Source organism: Ochotona princeps, chromosome 10 (genome assembly GCF_030435755.1).
Source record: "Ochotona princeps isolate mOchPri1 chromosome 10, mOchPri1.hap1, whole genome shotgun sequence".
NCBI classification, from domain to species: domain Eukaryota; kingdom Metazoa; phylum Chordata; class Mammalia; order Lagomorpha; family Ochotonidae; genus Ochotona; species Ochotona princeps.
Window position 1 is genome coordinate 39073649 of NC_080841.1, and position 24235 is coordinate 39097883.

Consider the following 24235-nt stretch of genomic DNA (forward strand, 5'->3'; position numbering starts at 1 on the left):
CACAGGTTGAGGATATCCACTTGTTTGTTTCAGACGAAAGATGTTGCTTCTTTGTTTCAGACGAAAGATGTAGTAGTCCTTCTGTAATGCTGTCATGCTAAAGGGACAATGCACTCTGAGCACCAATCACAGCCAATGACGTGGCAGGATGTCCCATCTTCTGGACCTGCCTGGGACTGTGTGGAGAAAATACCATCTAATTTGTTCCTCTATCCTGGAGGAAGGTTTTCCCACAGTCCCTAGTGAAAAGAAAACAAGTATGAGCATAAGAAAAGAGAGAGGGAGAATGACACAAAGTATAATAATATTTCAGAAAAGAACCAATGAACTTGGAGCTAGCCTGCAAGTATGGGTAGAATGTAGACAGCCAGGTGAAGAGCTCCAATGAGAGGCACCGTGATGACAGATCCATACAAGAGAAAACACATTCTGACCCTGTGGCTGTGTTAATTCAGTTTAGTCAGAGGATACTGGTTCAGTTTACCAAAATGACTGGTAGCGGTTGACATGATTGCCATGATAAGTAGTGGAAATTACTGTGAGGAGTGTTCAGGAAGGATATCCTCTTTCAGATTGCACCATTGAAGGAAACTGGTGATTCTATCAATTTTATCGTCTTAAAGCTTAAAGTAAATGAAATAGACTCAGAATGTACGTGATATAGAAATGTGCATGTGGGCTAGTTGAAGATGTAATCCTGGCCTGTTGGTTCAGAAGTTATCTGAATCTTCAGAATCTTTTGTGTCTGTGGATGTGACAGTGCAGCCTGGAAACTTTTTCTCCAAAAGCTTGTCAGACACTGGAATGGATATTTTCAGTTAGAAGGTAATCACACTGAAAACACTTCTGGAAATTAACTATATCAAATGCCTGCTTCAATTACCTTAGTAATGGATATACTCTCATAAAAATTGTTCATTGGATAAACAGAACTTGCTATCTTGTGTTTTTTAGGTGTTCACTTATTTTTGTATACTTGAAAGGCAGAACACCACACACACACACGCACACACACACACCCCACAAAGAAAGAGAAAGCAAGAAAAGGAAAAAAGAAGTGAGGGGAGGGATAAGTAGAGGAGAGAGATCTTCCATCTGCTGGTTCATTGTCCAGATGCTCAGAACTGCCAGGGCTGGGTCAGCTTGAGGCCAGGGCTGCATTTGGATTTCCCACATGGATGACGGGACTGTCATCTATCATTTGAGCTGTCACCTGCTAATTCCCAGGATGCATTACCAGGAAGCTGAATAAGAAGTAGAGGAGCGTGGATTCAGTCAGTACTCCAAATGGGATGTGAGCATCTTGGGTGGTTACTTAACTTTCTGGGCAATACTATTCACTCCCCTTTAGCTTACTAACCTGCGATTTCCATTATTATTCTATTAGGATGGATTTTGGTTGCTGTGTTAGAAGGTTGAGTGAGCTGTATTTTCTCTCCAATGCCTAATTAGTGAGGATCATGTACATTTAAACTTTGGAATCCTGTTTGCTTTTTCCCTGTCACCGAGCATACCAATCCTGAAGTCTCCTGCTTTCTACTTATGACTGTCTCTTGCTATCACACATGTTTTAGGTTGTATATGAATACACGTTTCTTGGTGTTTGGGTCCTGACACCCATGTGGGAGACCTAGATGGAGTTCTGGCTTCTTGGTTAAGCCTGGCCCAGCCCTGGCTGCTGCAGCCATGTGGGGACTAGACCAGCAGATGGGAGGTCCTTCTTTCTCTGTAACTACCTTCTAAATTAAAAAAAAAAAGGCAAACCATATTATCCCAAATCTCAAATTCTGTGTTGGCAGGGAACTGCTACTGAGGAGGAGCAGTTCCTTTCCCCAGCCTCCACTAGGCTAACCTTGGAGAGCCCTGGCTCCTCTCTTTCTTAAGTATACTCTCTCTTGAGTATACCCTGGGGACTGGATTTCAGGCAAAGGGCTGCCTGAGCTGAGCCATGTTGTGCTCTTGCCTCACTTGTTGTGAGTTGTTTTTAATATCAGGCGCAGAGTGGTTGAGGTTTCTCATTTAGAAGATGGCTTACTAGGAAGTCAACTGCAGGGAATCTTTTCAGAATTCTCTCTCTCTCTCTCCTTTTTTTTTTGTTTTGTTTTGTTCAACTTAAGCTCTGAATCTCCAACCTTAGCAGGAGGTCAGACTACATAGAATTACTATTTATCTGATACATTTACTTTAATGCATCCATTTGTCTACAAATAATAGATTGAATTCAGAAAATCTTCGATGCTTACGAGATGAAGATGGAAAGGGTCAAAACCATTTACTTCAAATTAATTTTTGTTGTAACTTTTGGTTTAGAACACTATGGGACTGTGCTGCAGTATTTATAGAAGCTTAATGTTGTTTTAATCAAATGAGTAACTTAAAGGACTTTGTTTCAGATTATTCATTTTATTAAAAAAAGGTTTATAATTTGGGGGCCAGGGAGGGGAGAGAAAAAAGAGAGAGAGAGAATCTTGTAGCTGCTTACTCGGTCCTTAAATACATGCAGTAACTGGGACTAAATGAGGTTGGTGAAACCAGGAGCCAGGAGCCAGAAACTCCAACAGGGTCTCCTGTGTGGTTGGCCATCACACTGCCTCCCAGTTGCATTGACAGAAGTTGGTTTGCAAGAGGAAGCAGGACTTGATCCAAGGACTTGATGTGGGATGGGGTGTCTGAAGGTGGCTTAATTTGCTGTGCCACAACAGTCTTTTATGCTTCCTTAAGTCTTCCTCTCTTCCTCCTCCTTGTCTCTTTCTGTTCTTCATCCTCCTCCTCTCTTCCTTTTCTTCTTAAGATTTATTTATTTAAAAGGCAGTTACAAAGAGGGAGAGGAAGAGGCAGAGGGAGGGAGGGAGGGAGGGAGGGAGGAAGGGAAGGAGAGAGAGAGAGAGAGAGAGAGAGAGAGAGAGAGAGAGAGAGAGATTTTCTTTTCTGTTTGCTGGTTCACTCCTCATGTGGCTGCAGTCACCAAGCTGAAGCCAGGAGCTTCATCCAGGTTTCCTACATTAAGCTATTATCTGCTGCTTTCCCAGACACACTAACAAAGAGCTAGATAGGACATGCAGCAGCTGGGACACCTACTTGCACGCAGATGGGATGCCTGGATTCTGGTAGCTTTACCTGCTATACCATAACATTGACCCTTGCTTCCTTAAATTCTAATGATTACTCTATAATATATTTTCATTGTAGCCCCAGAGAACTGTCATAGACTTGAAGCTAAATAACATTATATATACTACATTTGGAGTAATTACCACTTGATAAATGTACTATGTGAATGATAACATTTTTATTACTTTTCACTGTATTTAACCAACTTCCCTTCAGCTTAGAACTTGATTTAGTGTCACGCTTGAAAAGAGTTTTAGATTTTGGGCTAATTTAGAAGTCTAGAACATGTTTAAATAACTGTGTGAGTAGTGAGGGTGAACGTGGTTTGTTGTTTGGCACAAACTGGAAGATGTTGAGTCAGATGGTGATCACAGTCACGTGTCCTGGTGAGAAGGAATTTCCTTCATGGGTTCCTCATGCTTCCTCCTGATAATAATAAATTAATGATGTAGATGATCAGATTTGTATCACAAAAGCCAGTTCTAGCCACATGCCCACATCCGCAATGTTGTGAAGGCTGTTCCAGTGCCTATGGTCCCACAGAGGTCTAAAGTCATTTTATGAATTCCTTCAAGTCAGTTAACACTGCTGCTGTCACTCTTGCCCTTCTAAAATATTTTAATCTGTATTATGGTGTCTGCTGTTTTGACTGGATCTCTGTAGGTATTCTAGTACTTGCAGAGTTAGGACCATGGTAGTATGAATTTGAACAATAACAACAGAAATAGATCCAGTTATGTCTCAGTTACTAACTATTAGCAAAACACAAGTTATCTCCCCCTTCTTTCTGTATGGCTTTGAAGTTATTCCCCAGATATCCCTTATGGACTTCAGTTCTTTAACTTTCCTCCTGACTTGGCTGTTGATCAACAAGTTCTGACTATGGAGTGTTATGTTTGTCCAAGGAGAAAGAATAAAAGTTTAATGTAACATAGCTGTAGTTCTCTCTGGACTTTGATTTAAATGAATAGATCCTATAGCGTTTAGTGGTAGACAGGGTTAACTAGCATTTCAGTAGCGTAGCTGATAAGACCACTGTCTGCAGTCCATGGGGGCACCGGCTAGAATCCAAGCTGCTCCATTCCAGTCCAGCTCTTTGTTAATGTACCTGGGAAAGCAGAGGAGAATGGTCCAAGTAAGTCCTTGGGCCCCTTCACCTATGTGGGAGATTTGGAAGAAGCTCCTGATTCCTGGCTTCAGCTTCATGCACTTTGGGCCATTGTGGTCACTTGGAGGAGTGAACCAACAATGGAAAAATAGTTTTATATTTATCTATTGGAGAGGCAGAGAGAGAAATGGAAAGCTTCCATATGCTATTATACCACCCACCCCCAAACCCCAAATATCAGCAGCAATTGAGGTTGGGGCAGGTTGAAGCCAGGAGCTGAGAATTCATCTAAGTCTTATACATGGGACAGGGACCTGACTCCTTGAACCATTACCACTTCCTCCCAGGATGCTCATTAGTAGGAAGTTGGAATGGTGAGCAGAGCCCAGACTTGAATCTAGGCACTCTGATAGGGGATGTGGGTATTTTTACTGGCAGTTTAACTGCTGGGCCAGAATTCCACCTCCTTTTTAACAGCTTTAAATGACAGATGACTTCTGTTGGTAATGCAAGTAAAACATTCTTTTAGTGTGAATGGAAGAAAATGTAAAATTTGGAAGTTTTATATAGTATAACCCTTTGTGATTTTAGAGTAGGTGGATAACATCTTTTGCATAACAAACTTCTATTTCATGATGACTTTTATTTTATAAGCTATAAACCATCCTAAGCTTTTCTGATGTATTATTTCATGTGTTGTTCATAACAGTCCTATAAAGGTGCTTTATATATTACATAGATAAGAAAACTGAACCAGAAATAGGTTAAGTAATTTACTTGCCTCAAGTTATATGGATGGAAGATTCAGAGCAGGACTCAGCTGATATCTGAATGCATGCCAAGCTTCCATTTTATCTTGTTAGACCAGATTGCTAACTACTGCCATCTGACCCATTTCTCTCTTCTGTGTCTTAGATGCCTGAGATTTAACTCACTGAGGTTTTTCTTTTCTGATATGGCAGAGCCTACAGTTAAAATACCAACACTCTAGTTGGCTTAACATGTTACACTATTTCCATAGTTAATATCATTTAGTATGGGTTTGTGTCAAATCCCTTCTGTTTTGTTTGGTTTTCGATAACAATCAAAATTGAATTAGTAAAGGCAAGTTTTCAAAAAAATGTGTATTTTATTTTATTTATTCATTTGAAAGGTAGTTCAGAGAGGGAGAAAGATACACCTTCCATTCACTGATCCAGTCCCCAAACGACTGCGGTGGCAGGGACTGAGCCAAGGCTTAAGGCAGGAACCAGGGGCAGGTGTTCCTTTCTGGTTCCCTATCTTAGTTCTGGGGCCCAGGAGCTTTCCTAGGTACATTAGGAAGGAGCTGGAGCATATGCAGCCAGAAATGGAACCATTGAAGGCAGCGGCTTTTACCCATTGCACCACAAAGCACGAATTTTTGTGTTTTATTTATTGACTTTTTAATCACCGGGTTAAGGTAGGTATGATTCTTTTGGATTGAGGGTTTATGATAAATAGCAGGAATTTTGTAGCCTGATTCAGATGCCTTTTCTCTGATCAGATTTCATGTGCAAGTCTTTCAATACAGTTTGAATCCTATACTTAGAAGGATGTAAAGTCAGTCTTGAAGCCTTAAATTGGAGACTGCCTGTCAACTTTGTCAGAAATTAAATATGACTGTCTCCTTTTTAGCTTAGGTATCATGAAAGCAGGCTTTGAAAGGTAAGTGACCTGCCAGGAGAAACTGATCATGTGTGGACTCCTGTGGCTATTTTCCAATCTATTTTTTTTACTTCTTCTTCTTCTTATCATCATCATCATCATCATTTTATGCTATAGTTCCATAGGCCCTGAGATTTCCATTTATCCCTTCCCCAACTCCCTCTCCCCACCCACTGATTTCCCCTATATCATTACTAAAGTGTAGTTCGTCATAAACTATGATATGTCCGTTATTGTGGGCATGGACAATGGCAGAGAGTCCAGCATCCTATTGTCAAGATATAATAAACAGCTTCATTGGGAGTCCATCTTTAGTCTGGAAGTAGAGATGCATCATACTGCATTGTATCCTCACATCTGGATATGTTAGTCTCCACTACATAATTACTGTACATACCCTTAATTAAGAAGCTACAATACAAAATCAACAACAGGAAGAAAAATAGAAATTTACAACACCATGAGTTAAATAACATGTTACTAGATATGAGAGTCTCCATTACAGCGTTACTATACATCCCCTTAAATGAAAAGCCACAAAACAAAATCACCAACAGGGAAAGAAAGAAATTGAAAATGCTGTGAAGTTAAATAACATGCTACTGAATGACTAATGTGTCGCTGAAGAAATGTAAAAGAAAATCAAGAATCTTCTTGCAGAAAATTAATGCTTCTGTATGATCTATGAGTCATTGGTGAATTTAATCAGAAGAAAGTATTTTGAAGAGATGAAACTAACAAAACAAAAATCCATGAGATATAGTTTCCACTGATCTTTGTTGGTGAAATCTGCCTCCTGTAGGCAACAAATAGATGGGTTGTGTTTTTTAATCCAGTCTACCAATATCTGGCATCTGATTGAGTTTAAACCACTTACATTCAGGATTAATATGTGTGGGTGGTAATTTGGTCCTGTCATTTTGGCAATGGGTTGTTCACTGATTTAGTCTTCTGCTGTTATTTTACTGGGATGTTCTTCCCGTTTGCCTTTGGTTTTGGGGGTGCTATTCCTCTTCTCTGTGAAGAGAACATATTTAAGTATCATTTGTAGGACAGGTTTGAAAGAGGCAAATTCTCTGAACTTTTCTTTACTGTGGAAGAATTTGATTTCATTTTCAAAGACAAAGGAAAGCTTTGCTGGATACGTTATCCTGGGCCGACATTTTTTTCTTTTAGAATCTGCAATATGTCTATTTAAGTTGAGATTTTTATGGTCCTGCCTCTTCTGCTGAGTACACAAGTTAATTTTTTTTTTATCTGAGTAGCTTTTCTATCAAAATTTGCTGAATTGAAGTTTGTGGAAAGAGTAGTAGATTTTACGTGTTGTTTTAACAAGACATTTCCAGATGTGTCCATTAATGATTTTGTCAGATGACACACCTCCTTTAACTTAATAGAAAACCATGTTGTACTCATTACGAGTTGCTTTTAGTTAGAGCTAATCCTAGCAGAAAGACCCTACTACACTAATCCACACAATATACTATTAACAACCAAGACACCATTACCTTTACTTTTATCCAAAGTGAAGGGTAGAAACTAAAATGAATTAAGTGATTGGGAACAGTTTCCAACATTGAGTCTCTGGGTAAGGGAGATGGGTGATCCCCACTTCATGATCCTGGCATAGGCTATGCCTGAGCCTCCTGTCCATCTTTTCCAACTCATTCAAAAGGCCCAGCCCGCTGGCCACAGGTGTGGGTGAGTGACTAAAGGCAGATCATTTACAATACCTCACCTACCTTGCCCTGTAGTGCATGGGGACCATGACGATCAGATCATATTTTGTCCCTCCTCACTTAAAATGTCATTTATTTAATTTATTTGAAAGGCAGAGGGACAAAGAGAAAGGATAAGATAGATCTTCCATCTGTTGCTTCAATTCCCAGTTGTCCACAACAACAGCCATGGCTGAGCCAAGAAAGAGCCAGGAGCTAGAAAATCTCTCTAGATCTCCCGGGTGGCTGTCAGGGACCTAACTACTTGGACTGTCACGTGCTGCTTCCCACAGGGAACATTAGCAAGTGGCTGTGATGATGAGCAGAGCCAGAATTCAAACATAGATGCTCAGATATGGGAGGTGGGCTTCCCAAGCCAGTTTAACTGCTGAGTCAAAGTTTATCTGCTCCACTGCCACACTTAAACTTGAAAGGTTTGTTTTTTTTTCCTCTTTTCCTCTTCCTCTTCTTCTTCTTCTTCTTCTTTTTTTTAACTTAATGGAATCTGCCGATAAGCTAGCATTTCTGAAAGGTACTATTAACTGGTCTGACCACTCAATCTGGGCTGAAACATTCGGTACACTCAGGCTAAATTGTTATCTGAAAGGTTTCATTTTACCTGGGACATGGGAAAGCAACAAAAGAGTTAATGAAGTGGCCAGAACTCAAACTGTGCTGATGTCATCAAAATTGTGAAGTCTACAACTAATTCCTGCTGTACTGATTCTAGGCTACTAGTGTTCTTGCAGATTGGTTTTCTACCCAGTTTACTTCAGGCTAAGATGGTAGGAAGGCTAATGTCTGTTCCATCTACAAACTGAATCTTTCAGTGTAAAGGGACTAGGGCCTGGTTGTTTATTAACTTAATCTCCTGTGATCTGATCTGAGTCAGGGTAGTCCTTGGGAGCCCAGTGAATTATGCCTGGATATGGACATGACAAGTTTGTGGGTGTGCAAGCTGCAGACCAGGCATGCTGAATTGGAACTAGAGCCACATGGCTCCTTCAGTCAGTTGTTAATCCACCAAAAGCTGCCTGGACTTGGCTGCTCACTTCTGTTTCAAACTCTAAAGTCAGTGCTTAGGTCTGAGAACAAGAGCAGTGTGTCCTCACTGGCTCACCCTAGTCAGTAAGAAGACAGTTGTTTTATGCAAACTCTCTATAAAGAGATATTAAAAGGAAAAGAGAAAAAATGTTTAACCAAATTGTACTGCATGATTGCATAGGTGTCTCAAGCAGACAAGACTTTAAGTAATGAGTCTGAGTATTGTTTACTTTATAAGCTGAAGAAGATAATTATTACTCAAATTGTTATTTGATACCACATTGTGAATAATGCTAGGAAGAAAAGTTCCACCTAAAAACAAGATAGGAGAGCATGATCCCCTCAGATTCAACAAAAATTTTTTGAAAATCTGTAATTTATTCAGGTGTTCTGCTGGATGCTTTGCTTATTTTTATTTCTTTATAAAGTTTTTTTTAATATTTAAATTTTATTTATTTCAAAGGCAGAGAAAGAGATCATTTCCCATCCTTTGTTTCACTCACCAATATGTGCACAATGGCCAGAGCTGGGTTAGGTCAAAGTCAGGAGCCTGAACTCCATCCAGGTCTCTCACATGAATGAGTGGGACCCAAGTAGTTGAACCATTATCTACTGCCTCCCAGCATGCACTCTTGTAGGAAGCTGCAGTTGGAAGCAAAGCCAGGACCTGAAACCAGGCACTTTGGTATAGGATATGTCTTTCCAATGCTGAGGTTTCACCATGACAACAATTGTCCATCCCATGCACTTCATTTTAAGAGCAACTCAGTGAACAGTATACACATTTCAGCAGTGGGAACCTGAGTATGGCTACTTAATTTTGCATGGTTTAGTAACCAGGCTGAAAAAATGATGGATTTATGAAACCTACACCCTCTGCCCTCAGATGTAGATCACTTGGTTGTGCATGGTACTGCCTTTTGGTACTTTTTCCCTCAGAGTTCTGAGCAAAGTTTGAAAATGCATTATTTGTGTTAACAGTGGAAAATTCCACAATTAGGAATTCTGTGCCTTTTCTTAACAGAAAAGACATTCATGCTTTCTCTGCCATTTATGAATTGTAATATTCAGAGATAGAAAATTACATAGCTAAGTAAGGTTGTGGATGTTTCATTTTGAAAGGAAAAATGTTTTCCTTAGCAGATAAAACTTGTCTTGCTTTTGGCTACTACTGTGAGCTGCAATTAAACTTTTGATTCTAGGCTTCCAGTTCTGTTTGGGATTTCCCTGTTAGCTGATTAGATTAGCTCAATTTACTCCAATTTAAGACGGGTTTACTGAGTAACCACCAACTGATAAATACTCTCACTAGCATCTTACAGATGAAGCATGATCTACTAATAAACAGTTGGCTAAAACCATCAGATGGTGTAATCAACATCATGAAACTGCAGTGATGTCAAGGTGAAACCTGGCCAATTGACAGGAAATACCCTAGCGTATAAACACAGAAGTTTGTCTCTTGGTGGCTCTTGGTTGTTAAGGGCGTTTAGGGAGTAAACCAATAGACAGATGTTTCTCCCTAAGTTTGCCTCTGGATCTCAATTTTTTTCTTTTAAATAAAATGCTCAGATTTTGAGGCAGGGGTCGGGACAGGTGAGGGGCTGTGCCAAGCTGAGTCAGAGCAATCACTGGCATACGCATGATCTATGGCTGGGAACATGCCCGATTGGGGAGCTAAGGGGACACCCTAGCTGAGCTGAGGTTCCCACCAAGGGGTGCATGGGCTGGAATGGGGGCTGAGTTCTGATCAGGATACAATTGTAGTCTCCCTTGGCACAAGTGTGAACTGGGACTGGACGCACCAAGCCGGGCCAGACTACAACACTGTCTGTTGTTCTGGAGGACCAGGGTAGATGTGGGATGGACTAGGCTAGGTCTCAACCCCTGCTGAGCCATGTGTGAGCCATATGTGGGTATGGATGAGCCATGGCTGGGCTGAAACATCCAGCAGCAAGAACCATAATGGGTTGAAGGCCGGTCAGGAAAAACCACTGTTCCTGCTAGGACAGGAGGTGAACTGAGTAGGGCTGACTCATGGACCTCCTGGTATGCATGAAATCTGGCATTGGGAGAGGTTCTAATGGAGGAGCCTGGGCAACTCCTCTGGCAGGACACAGACCCTTCAGGTAAGCGCAAGAAGCATGATAGGAAACAGCCCAGAACAGGCCATGGAAGGTTTCCCACTGGCATACATTTGGCGTGGGTCAGGGGCAGACAAGGCTGAATCAGTTCACATCATCCACTGGCGAATCTGAGCACCAGAACAGAGTGTGGGTCGAGCGAGGTTCGGTCGCGACAAAAACTGGTACACAATACAGAATGCCAAGGTGAGGTTACCTGTACCGGATGTGACCGCAGCGCCCATCCAGCACACGTGAGAACCAGGAAGGGAGGGGGTGGAGCCAGCAGGGGGAATATGGGGGTCTCCTGCTGGACAGCTACTCCTACTGGAGAGCGTGAGCTGGGATGGGGCAGACCAGATTAAGCGGGGCTACAACACTTGTGGGCCTCATGTGGACTAGATCAGGGAAAAGCCAGGCTGGACTGATTGTTCCTAGTGGTGCAAACAAAATTAGAGTGGGTGAGTTTTGCTTGAGCTTTGCCACAGCATCAGCTGGCAGAAGCTGGCACTGGGGGCTAATTCTGTCAAGTTAAACCACAGAACCACCTGGAGAGTGCATAATCCAGGAGAGGGAGAGGCCTGGGAGGGAAATAGTGGGTTCCTCCCTCTTGGGTTACCACCCCCCACGGGAGGGCAGGAAAACTAGGACTGGGGCTGGGGTGGCTAGACAGAAAAGCACCCAACAACATCTGTGAGGGCTGGTTAGTTGAGCCGAATGGAATGTGGGACAGACTGGACTAGTCTGCTGCACATACTGGCAAACCAGGGTAGGGGGCAGGCCTGGTGGGGGTTATTGTGGGTCGCTCTGACTAGGCTGCAACTCCCACTGGTTTATGTGAGGGCCGAGTATGTACTGGGCAGAACCAGGCTGGACTGCAACACCCATTGGTTCCAGTGGAAGTCGGGGCTGAAAACAGAATCAACCCAGCAATTGCAACCACCAGCTGATCAGGGCGATGGACTGTGACGGGCCCTGTACTTGCTAGTACACACAAGAATCTGGTCTGGGAACACCTCAGACAAAGTTTCTTTGGGAATCTCCCCAACTGAACTGCCAGACTCAGAACCCTAACCATGAAAAGGCAGAAGACAGAACAAGTCAATCAACCACTTCAGCTATATGTTAGCAGTGAAAAACTGGATAAACGGAGACTCTGTGATGGACTATGTCAATCAGTGGATTCTTCAACAGCCTCATCACGCTTGGAGTGGTGAGATTGGCAGTGATTCATATCTGGTGAACTATCAAAACCACTTGAGCAAGAATCTTGGAGCATGCCCCACATCTGGGACCTGGGGTGGGTGGGAGACTGGGTGGGGCTTCTCCCTTAATATCCCTCTTTACCTCAGACACATGAAGGAAACAATATGGAAATAATAGTCTTACCCACTTTCCTATAGCCCTTGAACCTTTTTACCCTAATTAACCATGTAAAGATTGTCAAAATACAATAAAAAATGGGAAAAGTTAAAAAAATAAATAAAGTGCTCAAATTCAATCTATGATTATTTTTCTGTCAAGGATATACTCGAGAATACTTTTCATAAAGTCCATGGAAAATATATCTATGTAAATACACACACAGTGGAACACTATTCAGTCGTAAAAGAATGCTGTCTTGCATTGCAGCAAAAGGGATGAGATTAAAAAACTTTATGTAAATAAGGTAGATACATAAAGATAAATATCATATATTCCCCTCCCTCATATACATATACATATATATATATATATAAAACTTCACTGTGAACACAGAATACTGGTTACTAGAGGTTGGGAGGTGTGGGAAGGACAAAGGTAGTTTGAATTTAAAAAGTAAGAGACTGAGTTGTTCACTCATTGTGAAAAATGAATTGTATTAGTACGAAATGTTAATAGTAGGGGAATCTAAGCCTTCCATTAAAATCTGTTTTGTGAATTTTAACTATTCTGAAATGAAAAGTATAACAAAAAGTAAATAGAATTAAAAAGGTTTTTGATGCAAAAAAATTTTGAATTTCTGCATTGTTTTCTCAAAACACATTTTCTGTGAACTGTTTGAAGGACCCCTCATAGGCATGGATTCTGATATTTTTGCACCAAAATAAGCTTACGTTTTAACTTCATTTTCCTTGAATTCTTTGAAGCACCCGCAGAAAACTGAGACTCAGTTATGATTGAGCCTGCAGAATGATTATTATCCCAATAATTGAATGAAATGGATCCTATGCCTGAATGAAGATTTGAGAAAAGGATTTCTTGGCAGTAAATCAAGTCAGATTTGATTGATTCAGTGCTATGGTGTTGGGTACAGGTACGGTTTTTATGTCATGAAATTTTTTTTGTCTAATCAAGTGCATAATTGAAAGGAAAGTTCATTTCTACTTGTGCCCTCCTGATGGAGGGGCAGGAGATAGGGCCAAACCCATGAGAAGCACAGTGATATTTGAGCTGCTGTCTAGGGGACTCAGTGGTGGCAGCTTGGTTGCCTCTGAGATGTGGGGATCTCTTCCCTCCTGGCTGTGCTCGTAGACCAACTACAGATGGCTGAGAGCAACACTGGATCAACATGCTGGAGCCGCATAGATTTAGGGCCTTGTGCGAAAATTATCCTCTTTATTCTATGATCATTTTCTGAAAAGCCCCTCCTGCATCTCAAGCATGGTCAGAATAGCCTGTCATGATTTGTCACCATGTGCTTGTGCTACCCATTTTTGCATTTTCTGTGGAAGATGTGTTCACACTGCTGTAGCTCCCTGCTTTGCCTGTGGCTACTGCTCTTGGACTGGTCCCTTTGACTCTGGACACAATTGAGAAGTGTTATAATGTGTTATTGCTGGCAGGACATTTGCAGTGGCTGTTTGGAAGGGCCTTTTGCCTTTCACTCTGTGGAGGATAGTGATGCTGAAAGAACCGTTATTTTTATGTTTACTATCTCTGGAAAAAACAATATGCTGATAACTGAGTAAATGCAGTCTAATAGTTTTAGTATTCTGTATGGAAACGGAAAGTTTATTGATTTTTTAAAACTGTATTCATTATTTTTTATGCACATATACATGCACAGATGCACATTCCACTTGGTCTATACTCATGGAAAACAGGCAGAGAATTAAAGTATTTTGAAAGAAAGTTAAACAAATGTTTGTGTACTATAAACAAATATTAATTTCCCTCTTAATTTGTTCTTACCTTTGGCTAGCTAAATATTATGTTGGAAAGGACATAGCATCCCCCCCCCCCCCTTATCTTCCCCTGCTGGAAGAATTTAATCACAGACAAAGAAACAAAATGGGTAATATATTGGTGTTCTTTGTGAAGCAAAATGAACACTTACAGGCAATGAGGTTGATGTATCATGAAGCACAAAAGGTCTTTACAAAAGGTCTTTAGAATGCTCCCTGCCAGTTAGGGCAAAAGATAAAACATTCTTGAATTAGTTCCCTAAGCTTTGATCTTTCATAATGGTAGATTTGTTATAGTATGAACCTGGTGTTTTTTCCACAAAATTTATGAGTTTCTTATGCTAGCCAAACCTAAAGCTTGTGAAGGCAAAACCATTATTAATCCTAGCCCCCTGGCTGATGGAAGTGAGGGGTAAGATGGCAGTGACGGGGAGGAGATACTTCTGTTAGACAGCAGGCACTATCTGCTGTCACCACCATGGTTCCTATTCCAGGATAAAAATAACATGTGTGCTTGTAATACTGTTTCTTAATACCCAAACCAGTAGTGTCTGAGTTGGCAGATCTGTGTTATCTTAGGCCTATAAAAATAGATTAAAGGATGGGCTGAATATATTTGACAGATTCAAAACCTTCCACATATCCATTCATGTTAGAATAAGGCATGAACCTGAATTCGACCTTTCAGAAAAATTCTGCAGAAGCATAATGGATCCATTTTTCATAGAATTTTCCAGAAATCATCAAGGAATTACTGAAACCAGAATATGCTGATGATTTGGATATAAATCAACTCTTCTTGTTGTAAGTTCTTCATGCATGTTGTATATCTTGCCATCCATTTTTGGACTGAAAAAGAATATTCTGGGGTGGGTGTGGATGGGGGTTGATGCTATGGTGTAGAGGGTTAAGCTACTGCCTATAGCTTGGACATTCCATATGGATGCCTATTCGAGTCTCAGCTGCTCCAGTTCTAATCCAGGTTCCTACTCATTCAGTTCACTTGCCCCTGGGAAAGAAGTAGCAAATGACATGGAAGAAACTCCTGGCAAGCTGTTACTTGTGCTGTCTTCCAGTTTGTGTTTGTCCAGTTGAGTGCTGGACATTGCCGTCACTTGGGAGTAAACCAGTGCATGGACAGTCTCCTATTCTGTCTATGTAACTCAGCCGTTCAAATTAATAAAATAAATTTTTTTTAAAAAGGAATCAAGTCTAGTTGCTATAGTTTATTCAAGTATGCTATAGTTTAAGAAATATTTAAATATTTTCAAACACATATTAAAAATTATCCAAAAGTAAACTTTTTACATAGCCCAGATTGACATTACTATTTTATCTTACCCTATATAATTTTGAAAATATCTAATGATTTTAAACTACGTAACGTAATCCAAAAGAGAAAATATCCATCTATAGAAAACTGATGTATGTTTTATTTATTTTTATTCTTTTAAAGCTTTATTTTTATTTGTTTGAAAGGCAGAATTACAGAGAGAAGGAAGAGGAGTGAAAGAGAGACCTTGCATTCTCTGGTTCATTCCTTAAATATTCTTAATGGCTGAATCTGGGCCAGGCTAAAGCCAAAAGCCCAGAACTTCTCGGTCTTCTACATGGGTACAAGGTTCCAAACATGTGGGCCATATTCTGTTGCTTTTCCAGGTACATTATCAGGAAACTGAAGAGGAAGTGGAAGCAGCCAGGACTTGAAACAGCCAACAGAGGCTTGATGTTCTGTGCAACAATGCCAGCTCCTGAATTTTAAAAAAAATATTTTTAGAGATGTACATATTGCTTTAAAAAGCAGAGTTACAGAGAGAGATGAAAAGACAGAGAGAAAAAGATTTTCCATCTGCTAGTTGACTCCCCAAATGAAAAAAATGGCTAGGGCCAGGTTAAGCTTCACCAGGAGCTGGGAAATCCATCCAGGTTGCCAACAGGTGGCAGTAGCCCAAGCATTTGGGCTGTCTTCTGCTGTTTTCCTACGCATGTTAGTTGGATTGGAAGTGGAGCAACTGAGATTGAACTGACACTCATACGAGATGCCAGCATCACAGGTAGTGGATTAACCTATTGAGCCACAACATCGGTATATGTTTTAATTAATCTTTGGTCTTTCTCATTAGTCAAGGGTTTAGTGTTTTGTTGCATTAGCAGAAAGTGGATCCTTTCTTTACTACAGAGCCTTCATCTGTATAATATAAGGTTTAATGGAAATTACCCAGTAATTACATCTCTAAGTATAATTCAATAATCATTGATCAAATACTAGGCATTTTGTTCTGTATTGGGGATCCACAAAACAAGAGACCAGTTCAGTCTAGCAAGGTACACAGGTGTTTTCTTGGCAAACACAAGATGATAAACAATGACAATATAATGCTTTTAAAGTAACATGCAAACAATAGGAGCACAGAGTCAGTCATTTTAGGGTAATGCTAAAATATACCTGGCATATTTCCCATCAGAATAGTTGCTCCCAGGAGGTTACACATAGTCTCTTTTTAAAATTTATTTACTTACTTAAAGGTCAGAATTATGGAGTATGGAAGAAAAGGAGAGGTCACCCGTTAGCTGGTTCATTCCCTTACTGGCTGCTATAGCCAGGGCTGGGACAGAACAAAGACAGGAGCTTCATTCAAGTTTCCCAGGTGAATGGCAGGGGTCCAGGTACTTGGGCCATCTGCCAACATTTTTCCCAGGTGCATTAGCAGAGAGCTGGATTGAAAGTGGAGCAGCTGAGACATGTACTAGTGCCTACGTCACATGCCAGTATTGTAGGCAGCAGTTTTATCTGAAATGCTGCAATGCTCATCCCATGAGGTCCCCCCTTGTGTGTAAAGCAGATCACTTAGCAACTGGAGAATATAGTCAGCCGTAGTATCATGACCGAGCCTGTCTAGTGTGGTGGCTGGGTGTTTTCAAAGAAACAGCAATTAAATTTGGCCATCGTAGTTGCTGTCCAGATAATTGCTATTTACCTGGGACTTAGTAAATACCAACTTTCTATTTGTCAAGCTCATACTAACATCCCAGGGAGTTCTTATTCCTGAGACTCTCTATTGGATCCTACCACCTGAAGGAAGGACAAACTAAAGTCTTCCTCTGTACAAGTGAACTTCCTGTGGGCAGTGCACGGAGCTACTTAGTGAGCAGAGGAACTGAGAGAGTGATGGCTTGGCAGAGTCACACCCTTCTATTCCTATCCAGCTTGGCTGCAGGCTTAGCATGGCTACCCACCCTCCCATGACAAAGGTAAGCCTCACTTGTCTGTCATGCATAAGCTGCCTTGGTGACCACACATGCGCTGAGTTCCAATTTGCATATTCATTTAGGACACCATCTATTACCCCACAAAGAGGGTGACCCAACTTGGATGGGTGTCCTCTTCATGGGCAGAAGCTGTGTGAATTTCCTTCTGAATGGGTACTTTTCTTTTCATCTTTTAAAGGAAATCCTCCACTCATCCTTGCACTAACTTATCTTTATCTTGACTGAGTTCTGTCATGCCAAGACAAGAAATTGAAATAAATCCAGCTAGGGAAGCCCACATTTCCCACAGGAGATGTGTGGCTCATTTGTTAGAAGGATAGGACTTTGACTTCCGTAGATCCTTCCTGAAATAGGAGGCACCTATCAAGGTGCCAGGGCATGTCTGAAACCCTGTGTGTATATGCCTGTGATACAGTTTAATTTATAAATTGGATACAGCAAGAGATTAACAATGAGATTAACAAAATGGAGGTCATAATGTAATATACTGTATTCATTTTGTAATTTTTGGATCACAGTTGACTACACATAACTGAAACCCTGCACGCTGTAGCTAAGGGTGATACTGTTGTATAATAGCTGTGTTGTGCCAGATCACACTCTTTCTTGCTGGAAAGATTCTTTTTACGTTGTTGCTGTTTTAATGTTTGTTATGGGCAACTATTGCTGGTAGTGAAGGAAACGAGACTTACTAAACTTGCAGTAATTTGTGAAACTTACTGTTTCAGTAAGAGTTACTAAAAAGTAGAGGTCACTGCAAGAACAGAGATTGAAGAGCCATGCTCATCTCACTTACTTGCACCTCTGGGAAAAGCCTGCTGGTTAAGTGACTACAACCAAGACTTCTTTCCCGCCACTTCAGAAGGAACAACTCTTTATTGGCAGTCTAAATTTTGGGATCAATAAACATCTGGAAGCTTGAATTTATACTATAAAGATAACAATATTTTAAATAAGCAGATACAGTGAAAGCGTCACTGTATCAGGTGGTGGGCCCAGTGCTGTAGCCTAGTGGCTAAAGTCCTCGCCTTGAATGCACAGAGATCCCATATGGGCTCTGGTTCTAATCCCGGCAGCCCCACTTCCCATCCATCTCCCTGCTTGTGGCCTGGGAAAGCAGTTGAGGATGGCCCAAAGCCTTGGGACCCTGCATCCATGTTGGAGACCTGGAAGAGCTCCAGGCTCCTGGCATCAGATTGGTACAGCACCGGCCATTGCAGTCACTTGGGAAGTGAGTCATTGGACAGAGGATCTTCCTCTCTGTCTCTCCTCCTCTCTCTATATATCTGACTTTGCAATAAAAATAAATAAATCTTAAAAAAAAGAGAAGTGGTATAAAAAAAAGAGAGGTGGTATAATAATGTTCAGTCATAAATTCAGTTTCTAGTCCCAGAATATGTAACATAATCACATCATTAGATATTTTTTGGGGGGTCACCACATTTCCTTTGCCTTTGACTTAAAGTTGGTTGAAGATAGGAATCCCTGAGGTTGGCATGGTATCTGGCACCTGAGAAGTTGCCCTGTAAATATTAATTTGGTAAATAAATGAATGTTCATTTATAAACAGATCATCTACCTATATTTTTATCTGTCATCTACCATTTATCTTATATATCCCCTGCAGCATCCACTCATTCTAAAGGAGTTTCACCTAATTTGAGGAGCCTGCCTAATAACCTCCATGCAGACACTTAGGCAGTAAGTAGTCTAGTAGTACGAGGAAGAAAGGAATCATTGAGCACACAGGGAGAGGAGCTCGTTGCAGCGTGGCTGTCCTGAAAGCTTTGTGGGGGGAAAACACATTGCTTCAGAATCAAAGGACAGGAAAGAGTGGGGTGAACACGGCGGGAAGGAGCACAAGTGGGAGGGAGGGGCAGGTGCATGTGGCTGAGTTCAGAGCACCTGGGCTAGAGCTACCCCACAAGGCCAAGCAGCAGCCTGGCTGGAAAAGGAGGTTGCAGTTGAGTCAGTGGGGAGCGCTCTGCTTCAGGGACTGAAACATACTTTTTAGAACCATCTTTGGCTTTTAGAGCAGTGGCTCCTTACTCTTTGATTGTGTGCCTCCCAACTCCTGGGATGTATCCTCAATATATGAATATGAAAATGTTTAAGTCCTGTATCAACAAGCACAACTGTGTGTGGTCTACATTCTCTAGACAAGCACAGTGAAGCTTTTCTATTATGACTAGTATTTCTGTGAATGTGAGCTGAAGTCTATTAAAGATGCATCAGCACTCAAACTCCACTTTTGAAATGAGCAAAGAGATTTATTAACTCATTTGAAAAATATTTAGGAGACGATCATTTGTCAGGAAGAGTCCTGAGTGCTAGGGGTGCAGTGAGGAACAAAATCAGATGCCTTGGGAATTCGGGAAACTCAGTTTAGTAGAAGCCGCACACAGCCTCAGTCTTCTAAATATGTGCAGATTTTGCTTTGGAGCAGGTTGCCATGGAAGGAGTCATTTGATGATGTGAACAATATGTATTCAGAAAGTAAACCTAATTCAGGGGGTCAGAGAAGGCGAATTCAGGGAGAGATGAGTGAATAAAAGTTGAAAGTCTAGGAACAAAAATGTTTTCAATAAATAATAATGAGACTAATTTTTCATAAGGATGAGAAAATATATAAGAGATATTTGGTGGAATAGTATTAAGTCCAACATGTTAATGAAACATGAAATACTATTCATAAATTGTGTGACACCATATGTATCAGTTCTATTTATATAAAAATATTCCAGATATAGTGAAACTTGTATACATTCATACTAATATGTATTGACATATATATTTAATATTTTTGTTAGAGGTTATGATAGATTTTCATTTTCTATTTTAAATAATTATCATTTTTTATTTTTGTAAGTATACTGTTTATAGTCATAAAATCATTTGGGTAGTTTTAGTTTTTCACTTTTAATTTGATATACTTTAAAATTTTTGCATGAAAATTTTTAATTTATGTTGTATTCAGAAGCTTAATGGCTGTCTAAAGAACTCAGTGAGTAAAATATAAAGACTGTAGTCCAGTAGGAAAATAGGCAACGGCTATAAACAAAATCAGATGAAATCATGCTCAGCTTCAGTCATTTAGAGCAAATTCTAAAACAGTCACAAAATTAGTAAAATTATATAGTAACACAGTTTTTATTCATTTTTTGAGAAAGCTTGAAAGCAAAGTGTGACAAAGCACTGTATTTACATCAATACTGATGCATTTAGGCATTTGCTTTTTTTTTTTTTAAATGGTGAATGTATCACATTTAGTGTGGGGATTGACATGCCCACAGAGGTATACACATACTATATACCTGTGGATAATTCTGATATTGATACGTACTTGTAGAGTCACATGATAAATCACATGTTCTAGAAATCTTGGACATTGTCCTTAGGGATTATGAACTGTAATAACCAGTGCAATCTCTATTATGGCATTAGATTTCAATTCAGTTCTGCAGGAAGGACAGAAATTAGACGAGTTCTTGATATCTTGTTCTTTCTCACCGGTTTCGAACAGCCCATAGATCATAAAGCAAGACATTTTGTTAAAGAGATAGAAACATCCTCTGAGGCCAGGAATTTGCCAGGCCCCACGCTGCAGAGTCAACAGGTGTATGCTGCCACTCTCACAAAGCATGGCTAAGCCCAGTGGGTTCCAAATTTCCATAGAAGTTTCCTATGGAAATTTAAAAGTATGTGAGGGAGTTTGTAAAGTATATGGAATCCCGGGCTATGCTTGATTCTGCTGCATCAAAATTTCTGGGGGAAGGACATGGATGTCAATTTTTGCAAAATCTTTAGTGCTTTATCTCAAGGTACACTGGGACCCCACTTTAGGTAGCATAATCCTCATTGCATTCAAACCATCAAACTCTACCCCAACATAGAGTATCGATGGTTTTAGATGACAAAAATGTTGAGAAAAGAAATCCTTTTTTCTTTCTAACGTATTTTGTTTGGTAGGTAAAAACAGAATCTAAGTTAATTGGCAAAACAGCATTTCCTCTTTCCTTTTTCCTTTGCTCAGACATCCTGACCCATTATTCTTTGTGTCTTCTTAGCGAGCCGTGGCTTATTATTTAGAAGCCACTGCCTTTGTCATTGCTTATAAACAAAGCTTTTGATTTTCTGGAGCTTTGGAAGTGGTTCATCCCAGCCCTTGGTCACATGATTATATCACAGCAAATGCATTTTCAGGGTGGAGGAGTCCTGTCCGTAATGAGACAACACATTCTACTTTCCTGATCTTGTATTGATAATTAATCAATGATGTAGTCATGAATTCAAAGTGTTCATGGAAAGAATAGAATTAAAAGTTAAAATCAGGAATAGTCTCATTGCACAATTTTCCCATGAACTTTTTAAAGATCCCTTGCATGGTTGAATTTCAAAAAGTTTTTGTAGCAAAATAAATTCATCTTTAAAATTTTTTAAATTTTTATTTACTTGAAAAAAATAACAAAAGGAAGCATAGAGATTCCCCATTGGCTGTTTTGTTCTGCAAATGCCTGCAACAATGGAATTGGGCCAGGCTGAAGCCAGGAGCCCAGAACTCACTCCAGGTCTCCCAGGTGGGTGACAACAACCCATGTGCTTGAGCCATCATCTCTGGCTTCCCAGGGAGCACTTCGCAGGAAGTGACATCCAGGACGCCAGCCCAGGCAATGCAATATGGGATGTGGACATCCCCAGCTGCAGCCCAGCTCCATTTCCATCACTTTTTGGAAGTATTTTTATATTACCTTTTCACAGAGGAAACTGATGTATGCCTATTAATTACCTATTTCTATAATTTAGATACTGCATTCTCATATAATAGCACAAGTTACACTTTTTCAGTTGCAAAATGAACTGATTACTTAAATGACTTATCAGTATTCAAATGCATATTTCTAAAAAATAGGCAACTGCACAATAGCAAAGATAGTCTTTGTACGTAAAATGAAATTATGTTTAATAGCATTTTCTTTGAAACACGAAATAACTATGTTTAATATAAAATCCTGCCACCTGTAAATTCCAAAGCATAGAATCAATAAATTGATATCAGTCCCTGTCCCTAAAGAAATAGTCAGCAAAGTAGTGGGAAATATATTACCATCCTTTTCTGAGCACTTTCATCTCCCATCCTGATAAAAATATTAACAGGTTTGAAGATAGAGCAATATTGGGCCTGGCGCAGTAGCCTCACAGTTTAAGTCCTTGCTTTGAGCGTGCTGGGATCCCATATGGGCACCGGTTTCTAATCCTGACAGCGCTGCTTCCCGTCCAGCCCCCTGTTTGTGGCCTGGGAAAGCATTTGAGGACGGCCCAGGGTCTTGGGATCCTGCACCTGCGTGGGAGACCTGGAAGAGGTTCCAGGCTCCTGGTTTCAAATCGGCATGGCTCTGGCCATTGCGGTCACTTGGGGAGTGAATCAATGGACAGAATATCTTCCATCTTCCTCTCTCCTATCTGTATACATGACTTTGCAATAAAAATAAATAAATCTTTAAAAAAAAAGATAGAGCAATCTTAATGACTGAGTTTTCCTCCTACCAGGAAGTTATTTCAAATCTTCACAGTGAATCACAATGAAATTTCAAAAGAGCACAGTTGGTTTGTCCTGGTTTTCAAAGCATATATATTCATTTTCTCAATAATTAAAAATTCAGAAAAGTGTAAAAGCATAAGTCAATGACATCATTAACTTCATGATATCATTAACCTCATTTTTTCTAGAAACGATAGTATATTTAATAACCTTTTAATAATATACACAAAGTCATGTATATTTTGGATCATATGATATTCACAATATGTACTTTTTAAAATTGGAAAGATAGATTTACAAAGAAAAGGGAAGGCAGAGAAAGATCTTCCATCTGCTAGTTTACTCCCCAGATGGCAGCGACGGCCAGAGCTGTGCTGATCCCTCATGTAGGTGCAATGTTCTAAGGCTTTGGGCCGTCCTCCACTGCTCTCCCAGGCCACAAGCAGGGAGCTGGATGGGAAGTTGCACAGCCAGGACACAAACCATCAGCCATATGGGATGCTGGCACTTGGAGGTGGAGGATTAGCCATTTGTGCCATTTTAACCATTATGCCAGGCCCAATATGCACAAATTAAGAACTGTTTTCACTTAACAGTACTAAGAGCATTTAACAAACCACTAAAAAGTTTTTGAAAATTAGATTTTTAGTTCTCCAGTTTTTCACCCTGTGGACATTCCTAATTTAAGTAAACATTCTGTAGTTGGACTTCTGAGTACTTTCGCATTTTTAAAAAAGATTTATTTATTTTTATTTGAAGGCAGACTTGCAGAGAAGAGAGACAGTGAGAAAGATTGTCCAACCACTGGTTCACTCTCCAAATTGTTGTGACGGCCAGAGCTGAACTGATGCAAAACCAGGAGTCAGGAGTTTCTTGTGGGTCTCCCAAGTGGATGCAAGGTCCCAAAGACTTGGGCCATCCTCCAGTGCTTTCCCAAGCCATAAACAAGAAGCTTGATGAGAGGTGGAGCAGTTGGGACACAAATTGGTGCACATATGGCATGCTGGAGATTGCAGGCAGAGGATTAGCCAATTGAGCCATTGAATGTGCCAAACTTTCACTTTTTTTTTTTTTTTTTTTTTTACAAAAATAGTATGGGGCCCAGCACAGTAGCCCCATACTAAAGTCCTCGCCTTGAACGCGCCGGGATCCCATAGAGGCGCCAGTTCTACTCCTGGCAGCCCCACTACCCATCCAGCTCCCTGCTTGTGGTCTGAGAAAGCAGTTGAGGATGGCTCAAAGCCTTGGGACCCTGCACCTGCGTGGGAAACCCAGAAGAGGCTCGGGGTTCCTGGCTTCGGATTGGTGCAGCACCGGCCGTTGTGGCCACTTGGGAAGTGAATCAGCGGATGGAGGATCTTCCTCTCTGTCTCTCCTCTCTGTATTTCTGACTTTCCAATATCAATAAATAAATCTTTAAAATAAAATTAAATTAAAATAAAAAAATAAAACAATAGTAGGAAAAGCAT